This window comes from Arachis stenosperma, chromosome 1, assembly GCF_014773155.1.
Source record: "Arachis stenosperma cultivar V10309 chromosome 1, arast.V10309.gnm1.PFL2, whole genome shotgun sequence".
Lineage (NCBI taxonomy): Eukaryota > Viridiplantae > Streptophyta > Magnoliopsida > Fabales > Fabaceae > Arachis > Arachis stenosperma.
This window is the reverse complement of record NC_080377.1, coordinates 9443580-9454411: the sequence shown is the minus strand read 5'-3', so window position 1 is coordinate 9454411 and position 10832 is coordinate 9443580.

Below are 10832 nucleotides of genomic sequence, written 5' to 3'. Positions count from 1 at the left end.
GTTACATTATGTATTTATTGGGTGGCATTTTTCTTCCTGATAAGGCGAACAACACAGTTTATGTTCATTATCTTCCTCTCTTGGCCAACTATGACGCCATTATTACATATAGTTAGGGAAGTGTCATTCTGTGTTGGTTGTATAGAGCCATGTGCCTAGCGACTGATTATAACATCGAGGGAATGTCTGGCTGTCATACATTGATGATGTCTTGGATATACTTCAGGCTTCCTTTCTGGGCACCAGACGTCACGAGCCCATATACGTTTCCGTTAGCTACAAGGTAATATATTATGCTACATAACATCCGTAAGGATGACTTCTGTGTTATTTCATGTGCGTCAGAATTTAAATGTGGTTATGTTCATCATGTTTCTTTATAGGTGGGTGGGTAAGAGAGGAAAGAATGACAACACCGAGCAACACTTGCAAAGGCACCGTCTGAAATTGGACACTCTGAAGGTGGATGAGGTAATTATTTTCACTGTTTGTTAGAGCATGATTTTGTTTTCTCCAGGAAGATTCGTTTAACTTTTTTTTACGTTTGGTTTTGGCAGTTTATGTGGATGCTGTATAGGGATGCACGTATTCTGTCGAAGGTGCCTGCGGAGTTTCTTGGAGCCCCACATGCTGATTTCTATACTGCGGTCGTCCCACTGATTTTGTTTCGATGGATCGAGATTGTTAACATCGATAGAGTGATGCGGCAATTCGGTGGCAAACAAGGTCAGCCGAATCTTCCGTTAAACATCGACACCTTCCATCGCCAATCGTCTCGCAACGACGATGGATGGCGGCCCATCTGCCTCCAGACATGGTTTGAATTGTGGGCAAATCGACAGACTAAATCATACTGGCTATAGATTAATCGCGCAGATACCTTACACCCCAGTCGTGATTATTATAGGTGGTATTGTGCGAGGAAAAAGAGGGTTTTGTCATCTCCGGATGTGTTTTACGACCCCCGAGGTGATGACATTCCACAAGGGGCCCCGGCAGAATATCGGAGAGCCCCAGTCGTTCACCTACCCGTAGTTCCACAGGATAGAAGGCGCCATCGTGCACGACGAGGCAGACATCATGCTACCCAAGATGATGACATGCATGCCAGATTTTTCACTTCAAGATCCACCTCAGGTTGATGCTTGGGATCAACACGAGTGTCCACCGGTGGTGATGCATTTTCCAGGGGATGTCTACTGTCCGCAGCCGTTCGTGGTAGACGACCCCTTTCAGTCATCCACCATGCATCAGTATACGCCGTATCATAGTACATACGAGGAGGGTGGTTCATCTTAGGGGGCGGTACACAGGATCTGATTGATTCTATGGATCGAGTTGGTTGGACAAACTTTTCATCTTTATTTGATGGCTTTGATCAATTCATTCCTCAGCAGGCATTATCACACATACCCACCGACCTAGGACTTGCACTTCAACGCTCTGATTCTGACAGTCATCCCCTTGTTGGAGGGAGGAGATCTGCTTCTGTAGGTGACACTGCCGGATCCCAACTCCGCTCGTTTTATGCCTCGTTGTGGAGGGTCATCGCTTATCTTATGGGGGGCTGATGAACCGGCAGTGGAGGCTCAGGCAGGACGTCCCTGCCGCGACAGTCGAGCACTTTCTTGTGGTACAGGTGGGAGGTTGAGACATGGGGGACACCAGCACTAGTTCACCTTATGGCTCTGTCGGTGTTGTATTATCGTCATGGTTGTTGTTTCTTGTTGTTTGTAGTTTCTTATGTTTTAGGTTTCATATCTCGTGCTTGTATCTTCTTATGGTTTATGTTTTATGTTTCTTGTCTCGTGCTTGTATCTTATGGTTTATGTTTTATGTTTCTTGTCTCGTGCTTGTGTGTTAGTGTGGCAATAATGTACTCTTTCTTCTTGCCCGTTGTTGATTTGATTGAATTCGCTATTGTTAAGAGTCATGTTCCAATTATTGCAAACCTATTTATTATTGTGACAATAAACAAAAACATTGCATTGATCTTGTTAACTACACATAATAAAAGACACCCACGAAAATGGGGAACTACATTAAAGGGAAAATATAAGCACGATCAATGTCTGGTAAGGCCACGATCCTAAGTTCCAGCAACATGGGAATAATGTCTTCTGGTATGCCCTGGTTGCCTGCAAATACCGCATCGCTTTCCCGGTCCAGGCTCGACGTCATCCATCTTATTCCGAAGCCTTGTGGAAATAGGTCGGCCCTTCATTGATCGTCGCATGTGGGGATTGGGACGGAGGCGTTATCCTTCATGTGGTGGCCACACCTCGTAGGGCAACGGTGGAAACTCCATTTGATATACCCGAAACACAGTATCAACCCGATACATACACATCGTCGACATAAGATTGCCAGTCAAGCCTTGCATGAGCACATGCAGCCAGGGCATGAGCACACGGGTAGTGCAATGCTTGGAAGTATCTGCAATCACACCTTCGTTGATGGAGGAAAACTCTAAATATGGACTTTGCCCCTACGACGGCTATCTCGTTGATGGGGAATATTGACGTCGCCATGTCGTACGATGTGACAAGCATCTGCGTGACTCTCTCCCTGTTGGCAAGTATTGCATTTTGCAAGAATTGTGAAAATATCTGGCCACATGCAACCTGTGCTTCTGCCTGTCGACCCTTGTTGACAAACAATGCATTTAGGCATTGGTAGGTGGGCTTAACAATTGCACAGACTGAAAGATTACGAATCTCCTTGAGCACAGAGTTGATACACTCAGAAAGATTCGTTGTCATGTGACCGTATCGGCGACCCTCATCGCGGTGTTGGAGCCATTTCGGTGGCTCTAACCCTCTAATCCAAGCCATCATTGTAGGGGAGGTTGCGGGATCCTCGGCATTGATTAACTCAAGGTAGTATTGAGCTTGCTCTTGCATCTTCGAGTATGCCGCATTAACAAGGTGCCTTTTCGCTTCTTTGCTCTTGAAGTTTGTTGCAAAGTTGGATGCAATGTGTCGGACACAATAAACATTGTGTTCCCATCCACAACCATCTCGCTCCAGCGCAGCCTTTATAGCTGCATGCCTGTCAGAGATAAGTAGAACTCTCGATTGAGTAGCCACATGTCTCCTTAAGTTGGTCAGAAAGAACTACCACGCATCTGTGTTCTCCCTTTCTACAAGCGCGAAAGCTATGGGAAGTATGTTGTTGGTTCCATCCTGTGCTATTCCCATCAACAAGGTTCCCGTGTACTTATCATACAAGTGTGTTCCATCAATCGAGACAAGTGGCTTGCAATGCTTGAATGCTTCAACACACGATGGGAATGACCAGAATACTTAATGAAACATGACACTGTTGTGGTCGAGCGTGTTGCCAACATAGTATGGTCGGGTTTGAAGGTCAACAACTGTCCCAATGACGAAAGTGCAAATTTATCATTACAGAATAACAAACTTAAAACAAGTACTGATTCCGACATAAGTCTCGCATGGTCTTACCTAGAATGAAAGTTTGCAATGCATTGAAATATCTCTGCAGCTGGTTATATGAATCATCTCAGTCTCCAAAGATTCTGGCTATTGCCTTTTGCTTCGCTAGCCAAACCTTATTGTAAGGTACCTTGTATTCGTACGCCGACTCCATAGAACACTGCAACACCTTTACGCAAATGGTCCCGTCTGCCTGAACCATGGGAAATATGTGCTGGCATATGACATTTAAATCAAGTTGAGCATGATCTTGCGACGTCGCAGACGCCAAACAACTATGAGGCCCTTGGTATTTTTGAACTTCCCAACATCTGGAAGCCCTCGTCTTCGCAATCCTTACCATCTAGCAACATTGGTCACCAAAAAGTTTGCATCGACATACATACCGAGTATGATCTGACTCTACCACTTCGAATTTTGCACTTCTACGAATGTTGTAGTTCTTAACAGCAAGCATAGTTGCTTCTTTATTAAGGAATTTCAATCCAAGCTCTAGCTCCATTTCACCTGTCAAATAATAGTTGCTTTGTATGTCCTCCGCGGTAGTCAAGTTCATTGGACCAAGACTCAGGTGCAGATAGTGGTCGGGGGTGCTGCTGGAAAGACCTCCTACCCCCATCACATTTATCGGTTTGACCCGAGTTGGGATAACCCTATCGCCTTCAAGCGGTTGCATTTTTGGAACAACTTCTGCTTCCTCTCCGCTATCATCTTCAATCTCGTCTTTCTCAGACGAGTCAGCCAACCCGTCGGTTATTCCTTCCGGATATGCAACATGGACAGTGAGGGAGGGACGTCGATGAGGATTTTCTACATTCTGGGCAGGTGCCACAAAGGCGTTAAAAGAAAGACTGCGAGCCCTACCAATCCTCGAAAATGGAATGGCTTAACCAGCACCGGAATTTTGCATTTGCTCCACGTTATTGAAACTAGATGAGTGATGCGTAAGCATCTTTCCTATCTTTTCTTAGTGAATTTGCATCTAATTTGTTGAGTTTAATTAAGAATTAATTATATTTTAGCCACTATGGATGCTATTTTGAGTTTTGTGCAATTTTATTTATTTTAGGTAGCATTCGGAGGGATTTGATGAAGTTTTTGCAGAAAAAAAAGAAGAAACCAGAGGGATGACCAGCGAAGACCGACGCGGACGCATGGCTCACGCGACCGCGCGGAATGGAGAAATCGCAATGACGCGATCGCGTGCCTGACACGAACGCGTGGACTGGAATATGCACAAATGACGCGAATGCGTGGACGACGCGGGCGCGTCACATGCGCGATCTGCAAAAATACAAATGACGCTGGAGGTGATTTCTGGGCTGTTTTGACCCACTTTCCAACCTAGAAAATATAGATTAGAAGCTGCAGAATGGACAAAGCAAGTGGTCCCCACCCATCAACTAAAAATCAGTTAATTAATTCGAATTTAAATTCAAATCTTATCTTTTAGGAAAAGATATTATTTTTATTTTGAGATAATTAGATTTTAAATTAATTAGGATTAGTTATAAAAAAGGGAGACTTCTCTTCTATTAGGTACATCACATTACATTAGATTAGGGGGATTCCATTAGGGAATTCTATAAAAATTTACATTCTACATTCCATGAGCAACTAAACCTCCACTGTTAAGGTTAGGAGCTCTGTCTATTTGTATGGATTGATTTTATTACTTTTTCTATTTTAATTTATGTTTTGGATTTATATTTAAGAATTGTTTTCGTTCTTTATTTTATGAATTTGGGTGGAACGAAAGTATGACCATCTTTCTATTTGAGTTATTGTAAAACTTGGAAAAGCTCTTTACTTGAACAACAGCTTAAAAACATATTCTCCTAAATTTTAATTATTTGGATTTAATGGGATATGTGACATATAATCCCCTTATTTTTGGGTAATTAGAGTTTTTGTGGCATGCAAACTGGAATTTGATCATGTACCCCTTAATTGGAATTAATTGACCAAGGAATTGGCAGTTAATGAATTTTAGAGGAGACTAGGAAGGTCTAAGGAATTAGGGTCTAGTCACATATAGTTTGCCATAAATTAAATCCTACATAATTAAAATAAGTTAGTAAGAAAAGTAAGTCCGGAAAAATAGATAACTCTGAAGCCTTAACTGTTTATCCATATTTTATTCCCAATTTATTTAATTGTCTATACTTTTGATATTTTGAATTCGAACTTAAACCTTTTAAATATCTCAAAACCAATTTCTGCTTGCCTAACTAAGCTTATCACTCAATAACTGTTGCTTAATCCATCAATCCTCGTGGGATCGACCCTTACTCACGTAAGGTATTACTTGGTACGACCCGGTGCACTTGCCGGTTAGTAGTGTGGGTTGTAAAATACCGCACCAATAAGCTACCCCCCACATCTTGGAGCTTCACACAAAGTTCCATAGATTAGATGCTTCCAATGCTACGACGATACGAAAACATCATCGACACGTACTGATCAAATTTAATATGTATTTTCTAATATGCAAACGAACTAGCTACCGCAACTGGCATCCTGTAAATCAGGGCACTGATCTCCTTTTTTCCAACCAACCCAGTGTTCATCAGAATCAGATTTTTTAGTTGTTGCAGATATGATTGTGGGAGAATTATTATCCAAAGTGGGTCATCACACATAAATGTCACCCCTTCGGTTGTATACGAAATTTCTCTATTGGGATATATGACCACATAAATGTGTTCAGATGCCATCACCACACCAAAAAATGGTGAAACCAACTTCCATGGAAATGGAATTCACAGAGAGGAAACGAGGGTAGAAGAAGTGAGAATTGGAATTGTGGCATCAGTTCTTCAGGAGAAGGGTTTTTATAGCCTAGTCGTTGTTTCAATTCGTGTGCGGTACAATTGGCATGAGGTGTCCATATCGTGTGAGTCCAACCTGAAATGCTCCCCAACTCACCTCTGTCGTTCCCCTAATTCGTGTCTGCCGTCCCTGATTTCTCCTGTCTATTTCGCTGCTGCCACGCATGAAATGAGTTCTCCATTTCTTGCCTGCTGAACCTGAAATGATGTTGAAATTCATTTTGTGGTCGCCATCTAAGAAATAGCCCTATGCATTTTGAGAACAATTTCTACATATACGCATTTTGAGAATTAATGAATTTTCCGTGCGTATATACGTAAAAAAGCCAGAGGCACATCACGTAATAATGATAAATGTTATATAAGTTACTTGTTTTACAAAATTCGGGTAAATTTCGGTACTTAAAAGTTTATATCAATAGTAAAAAGAATTTTGAAAAATATAAATAATATTTTAAATAATTTATAAATATGATAAAAATAAATTTGTATAAATAAAAAATAATTTTTATATTTAATAAATAACTTATTTATTATTTTGATTTAAATTTTTATTGAAATATTTGAATAATTATTTAAAAATTATAAAAAAATATTTGATCTGTAAATTTTATTTAATTTTTTTAAAACATCAGTCATTCATAAAAAGAATTTGAAAAAACTCACTAGAAAATATTAAATTTGAGAAATAAAAGCATTTATAAGTGTTGACTCATCGATTGAAATTTCTTTCAAAAGAATAAATTAAAGGATTTAGTTATTTTAATAATATAATAGTATAAATTTTTTGTGTATTTAATATTCTTAAAATATAACATAACTATTTTTTAATAACTTTTAGTAAAATATTTATTTTTATAATTCTAAAAAATTATAGAGAGCCAATTTCTAAATAAAAAATATTAGTCAACTTTATTATTTGTTAGAATATATTAGAATCAATTAGTTTTTATTATAATTATTTAGCATATGTTTAATTACTATGTTGGTCTCTATAGTTTCGCAAAATTTTTAATTAGGTCCCTATACCTTTTTTCCTTTTAATTGAGTCCTTGCACCAATTTTTTTAATGGAGTCCCTATACTTTTTTTTCCTTTGATTTGAGTCCCTGCACCAATTTTTTTTCTAGTTGGATCCCTATACAATTAAACCAATTACTACCAAGAAGGACCTAATTGAAAAAAAAATTGGTGCAGAGAACCAATTAAAATTAAAAAAAAATATAGGGACCTAATTAAAAATTTTGCGAAACTATAGGGACCAACAGAGTAATTAAACTTTTAACATATTTGAATATTTATTATAGGATATTACGGCTTTATTATTTTGATTCTCTTAGTACCTATAAATACCCTTCTATATTATATCATTCTACAACAATTTAAATACACACAAATTCTTTTTCTATTATTCTCTCTTACTCTTTCTAACATGGTATTAGAGTTATAGTATTCTCCTTGAAGAGGATATGTTGTTTTTCATTTGGTGAAATCATCATATTTTTCACACTTTTCCTTTATGCCAATTTTTCATGTCTTTTATCACTCTTTTGATGTGTTTTTACCTCACTGATTAGTCTATCATCTCCTTCTTGTGTCTTTTCTAATCTAATGAATCAAACACCATTGTTATCCGCTGCTTATCTATTCTCATGGAGAAACCAAATATTTTTTGTCACCTTCCAACAGTTCGTCATCTTCTGGCATTTTACTATTTCTTTGCAGTTTGCCACTTTTTCGACAGTTTTCGGGTAGTTCGCCATCTTTGCGGCAATTTTGTCTATGCTTTCCTTGCGACATTCCGTCTATGCGTCTTCTCTTGCAGTTTCGTATGCGCTTCCCCTCCGGTAGTTCTATCTGCGCTTCCTTCCAGTAGTTTTGTCTGCGCTTCCTTGCGGCTGCTCCATCTGTGCTTCCTTGGCAGCTCCGTCTACGCTTCTCCTTCGGCAGTTCTGTCTGTGCTTCCCCTCTGGCCAGTGATGGATCCAAAAAATTTTGTCAGTGGACACAAATCATACATAATAAGACAATAATTTTGGGGTAAAATGTACTTTTTGTTCTTAATATTTGCAATTTTTTGAAAATATACCTAGCATTTAGTTGCATTCAATTTTGTCTCTAACGTTTTCAATTTTTGTCAAAAATATCCCTAGACGTCAACTTATATAAAATATTAGGAATAAATTGAAAATTTTTAAGGATAGTTTTGACACAAATAAAAAATGTTAAGAACAAAATTGAATGAATAAAAAACGTTAGGGAGAAAATTGAATGAAATCAAATGTTAGAAGTATTTTTGAAAAAAAAATGCAAATATTAGGACAAAAAAATATTTTACCCTAATTTTTATAATTATATTTATTATTGTTAAATATAATTTCAAACATTTTGTCATTGTCCATGATCTGCTATAAGAAATTTCGCCTATGCTACTCCTGTGGTACATAACCGATCCCAAACCCGGATAAAGAAGGAGGGCTGTGTTAGGCCTTCGACTGCAACATAAAAACTTAGTCGAATCTTCATGACATGGATCAAAGACATTCTTGCGCTAAATCTAGGTCATTGCCAGGAAGCAACTCGTTGTATGGCTCGCGTACAGTGTCACATGAGCAAGAGCCGTTGCATCGGTGCCTAGACATAGTGTTAAATGAGCAAGGGTTCCCGCGTTTTTGTGAACAGACGAGGGTAAATAAGTTTGTTCACAAAAAATATGTAAAGGTAAAGGTCGAGATGACAGAAGGTGAGATTTAGGACATGGAACATAGACACTCTAACAAAAAAACTCATGGATGTGTGGATACCATGACAAGGAACAAGATTAATATCTTGTACCTACAAGAAGCAAAATGGGTTAGCGCGAAGGCTAGGGAGTTGGATACCTTCGGGTTCAAACTTTGGTATACAGGAAAGGTGAAAAATAGAAATGAGATGGTATTATCGTGGATAAGTAGTGGAAAAATAACGTAGTGGATGTCAAGAGGGTGGGTGATCGGATCATTTCTATCAAACTTGAGGTGGAAGGAGGTACTTTTCAAGGGATTAGCGCTTATGCACCACAAGTGGGTTTGGACAAGCAACACAAGATAAGGTTTTGGGAGGATCTAGAGAGTTTGGTCTAACACATACCTTCAGGAGATAAGATTTTCTTAGGAGGAGATTTAAATGGCCAATTTGAAAGAGAAGTGACTGGGTATGGAAGTATTCACGGAGGCCCTGGTTTCAAGGTGGCCAAACCGAGGGTAAAACTATTTTGAATTTTTCTTCAATCTTTGATCTTTTCATCGCAAATACATGTTTTAAAAAGAGAGACGAACATCTTATAACCTATAGGAGTGACAACATCAGTGACGGATCCAGAAAATTTTGATAGTGGGGGCGAAATATATATAGCATGATAATAATTTTTATAATAAAAATATTACGTTTACATAAAAAAAATTAGCTATCAAATTATCTACTATAAATTTGAGTATAAATACATATATTAACTTATTTTTAATGTGTATTTTATATTTCAAAATTTGTATTTTAAGATTTATTCTGTACAAGTGATTATTTTATGTATATGTAGCATAATTGTTGTTATAATTATATTTTGTCATTGTAAAATATAATTAGGTTTCAAAATATCTAATTACAAATTAAAATACTAAAATAGTAATTTAAATAATAACACATAATTTAAAATTTAATGTTTTATATTTCGTATTTTGAAACTTTGACAAAATAATCAAAATGTCTTTTTTTATATGTCGTTAAACAATTATTTAAAACTCAACTTTCATACAATTAGGAATTAGCTCTTTAATGATATTCACAGTTGAAAAAATTCATTCAATTAGTGTAGTTATTATGAAAAAAAACTAAAGCTAATTTCAAAAGAAGAAACACAAATGGATAGATAATATTCTTTCGAGTCGATTTCTAAGAAAGAACACTAATCTTATTTAAATTTAAAAATTGATCATTATAATAGACATCTAATATTAAGTTCTCAAATTGACTATCAAGTGTCAAAAATTGAATAAAAAATTATTGTGGGGTCAAATTTAATAATTTAGTGGGGGCAAATAAATATTATTATTATATACTACTCAATAAAATTTCAAATTGTAGTGGGGGCACTTGCCCCGACACCTATAAGAGTGAATCTGTCCCTGAGTGGCATGACAAGCTCTCAAATCGACTTCTTCTTGTTGAGAAAAGTCGACTGGAAATTTTGCATTACTTGTAAAATTATTTTGGGAGAGAGTTTAACAGCACAACATAGGATACTCATCATGAACTTTCGTGTTGAGCAAAAGTTAAGGAAAAGACACCATACGAAGAACCCAAGAAAGAGGTGATGGTGAATGAAAGGTGAGGAACAAAGAAGCTTCCTAAGACGAGTAGGAGAAGAGGCAAAGTGGGAAAGGGATGAAAGTACAGAGGAGATATGGAGGAAGATAGCAGAAGTTATTAGATGAATAGTAAAATAAAGTTTTGGTGAATTTAGAGGGATAAGACCAAGAGACAAGGAGTCTTGGTGGTGGAATGCGAGT